Here is a 3,763-nt window from a genome sequence, read left to right as displayed (position 1 = left end):
CGATGGTGCAGATGCGCATCCTTGACCGCAAAAGCTGTTCTGCAGAGGCGTGGTATTATTCCGTAAAAGCAAAATATGGGGACTTAAGTGGATTCCATGTCTGCGATGATTTTTCCGCAGATGTGCTGTCGTAGAAGCGACATATGGGCCTCATAAGCAAAAGTGTTGGGCAGAATATATCTTGAGCAAAGGTTTAATTTCATTTATCACATTTGAGATTGGGAGCTCGTATTTGGGCGATTGTTTTAGGGGATTTTCATGATTTGGATTGGGGTAAATATTTTTTACTCAGATTTGATTATCATTCATGATTCCATCCTTGATTTTAGCATTTGAAAAATGAATCTAAGTGAAGAAAATTGGGGATTTTGGCAAAACTTTTCTAAAATAAAAAATGGGGATTTGAACCCCGATTCGAAGTCAGATTTGGATGAAACATGTATGGTTTGACTCATATTGGAATGTGTATTCGGAATTTGTTACTTTTGTCGAGTTCCGGGAGGCGGGTCCGGGTTGATTTTTTAATTTTTGATAAAGATCAGAGCTTTATTAATTAGAATCGATTTCTATAGCCGTGTTTGATATTATTGAGTTATTTTTTGCTAGATTCAACCCGTTTGGATGTCAATTCTAGAGGCAAGGGCTTTTTAGAGTGTTATTTTGGCTTATTTGAGGTAAGTATCTTGCCTAACCTTGTGCGGGGGAATACCCCTTAGGATTTATCCGTAATTGCTTATTATGTTATGTGAAATGCTACATGTATACGAGGTGACGAGCGTGTACAGGGGTGCTATGTATGGTTTGTGATCGGAATAGACCTTAGGCTATTAATATGCCTTAATTTGAGGTATATAAACTACACTTGTTTTTAGCCGTAGTAATGCTTTATTTGTTAAATGCCTATCCGTATTTTACTATTCTTCATGTCCTTGTACACTTTGTTAATAAATTATGAACTCATATTTATGATAAAAACTTGGGCATTATAGTTTGTGATTTTGTGATACAGATGGACATGTTGAGCGGATTGTTTGGATATTGGCACGAGGTTTTTGTCGTGCGAGCATGAGATCCCTTCCCTGCGAGTGTGATTGATATTGGCACGAGGTCTTTGTCGTGCGGGTGTAATTATATTGTGGCATGAGGTCTTTGTCGTGCAAGCATGAGGTCTTTGCCGTGCGAGGGTGAGTGGTATTGGGACAAGGTCTTTGTCGTGCAAGTGTGATTGGTATTTTGGCAGGAGGTCTTTACCGTGCGAGTGTGAGTGATAATGTGGGTATGAGGTGCCATATGTGTGTATTTCAATTTAATGAATTGTTGTTGAAGCTGAGTCATTTTCTTGTTTTTAACTGTTATCACTTATTCCGATGAGATTATTATTGTTGTTTCTGTTATACTTTCTATTGCCAGTCTTTTGATTTATTGCATGAGTTATTTTGACTAGTGAGTATCACATGATTTGAACCTCATCACTACTTCACCGAGGTTACTCTTGATAGTTACTGGGTACCAACCGTGATGTACTCATACTACACTTCTGTAAATATTTGTATAGATACAGGTGTTGGAGGTAGCAGATCTAAGCAGTGAGAGCTTCATTGACCGTGAGGATTCGAGGTAGCTGCATTGACCATCACAGTCCTTTGAAGTCTTTTTCTTATATTTATCCTTTTATTTTTTTATCCGAACAATATTATATATTTGAGATATTCTCATGTATTCAGTTAGAGCTCTTGACTTTGTACTACCTAGTTCTGGGGAGTTATGTTGAGTATTGTCACTTTGGCTTGGATTATCTCTATTTTCGCATTTATGCTAAACTTGGTTTCATTAAATCATGATTTTATTTATTTAAATAATGTTAAGTGATCAGCTTACCTAGTTTTAGAGACTAGGTGCCATCACAACCCCTGTGGTGGAATTTGGGCCGTGACAAGTTAATATCAGAGCTCTAGTTCCATAGGTTCTACGAGTCATAAGCAAGTTTAGTAGAGTCTTGCAGATCGGTACGGAGACATCTGTACTTATATTAGAGAGGCTACCGAGCTATTAGGAAACACCACTTTCTTTCATTATTCATCATGTCGATTTGATATTCTTAAGTCAAAACCTTTACTCTTCTATTCTCTCGCAAATAGTGAGGACACGTGCTACCAGATAAGTAGAGCAGACACTCGTGCCCCCTACTAGATCCGCGAGAGGCTGGGGCCGATAAGAGGCATGTGCTATAGCTAGAGTAGTAGTTGTGGAGCCTCCAGCAGCTCCAGTTAAGGATCAGGAGCCTGAGCATGTTGAGCGGCTACCTGAGCAGCCTATTCCTATACCAGGGCTCCAGGAGACCTTGGCATACTTCATGAGTATGTTCAAGTGTTTGGCCCAGACAAGGTTTATTGCAGTTGCACCAGCTACTTCACAGGCTGGGGGAAGAGCTTAGACTTCCGCCGCCCGTACACCAGAGCAGCTGGCTCATGCTTATCAAACACCGGGTGTTGTGCCGGTGCAGCCAGTAACTGCAGTTCAGTCTGAGGTTGGGCAAATTGCGTCGGTTGAGGAGCAGAAGAGGTTAGAGAGGTTCCTGAAGTATCATCCTTTTTATTTCAATGGCGGGGATTCTGAGGATGTGAACACGTCGAAAGCACACCTCAATAGATATATGAAACGGTCGTATGCAATAATAGAAACCCAACTAAGAGTCGGGGTCGAATCCACAGAGAGCTAAGATGGGAGTTAGGGGTATATAAGTCACGACCCAAGTCGATGGGCCGCGACAGGCATCCGGTACCTTACTCAATCGAGTACCAACGTAACGTATATTTCTTATTACATCATCACATACACGTGACATACGGGCCTAATAAGCCAACATCATCATTTAAAAACTCAAAACATAGGCCGACAAGGCCGTACAATCTTTCACGTACACAACATATGTCTACAAGCCTCTAAAAGTACATAAATATCATAAAGGTTGGGACAGGGCCCCTAATTATACTGACCACATAAGCAACTCTGGAACAAATGGAGTGCACCAACATCTTCCGCTGAGCTAATCGCCTACTTGGAGGACTCTCGACCTGTCTATCGAGACTTGCGGGCATGAAACGTAGTATCCCCTGGCAAAAGGGATGTCAGTACAAATAATGTACCGAGTATGTAAGGAATGAAAATCAGTAAATAATAGACATGAGAGAAACATTGAGTAAAAGACTCGACATGTACGTCTGCATAGCTCTGTGAATCATTTCATTTTTATAATGTCATGCATATACATATAAATGTCATACCATACATTGGTATATGCGTTCATAACATCATCAAGCCTCTGAGGGCATCCCATCATATCATTTCGGCTACTGTGGGTAAATCATCAACGTATACCAGCTGATCAGGTGGTGGTGCGTATATAACGCCATAACCTTTTTTCATATCCCATATACATATAATATACGCGTATATAACGCCATCTGGTCATGGGTCAATGTACATGTATAAATGCATGAAATGCATAAGAATTACGTTCATAAGATTTCTTGGATTATCATAAAATCAATATACCTTTTGGATAAACTTTATCAAATACGTATTTTTCCGAGACCCATGAACAGAAGATATAATAATAATTCACATGAGGAATCAATAACATAGACACCCCTAATACTTCTATGAATAGAGTCATTTATAAAAATTGTGCGTTTACTCATTTCGTTTGTATCGTATGGATAATGCCAAAAAGAAAGAAGGAGTAACTTTAACATACCTGGAG

This window comes from Nicotiana tomentosiformis, chromosome 10 (assembly GCF_000390325.3).
Source record: "Nicotiana tomentosiformis chromosome 10, ASM39032v3, whole genome shotgun sequence".
Classification (NCBI taxonomy): Eukaryota; Viridiplantae; Streptophyta; class Magnoliopsida; order Solanales; family Solanaceae; genus Nicotiana; species Nicotiana tomentosiformis.
Note: the sequence above shows the minus strand (reverse complement) of the source record.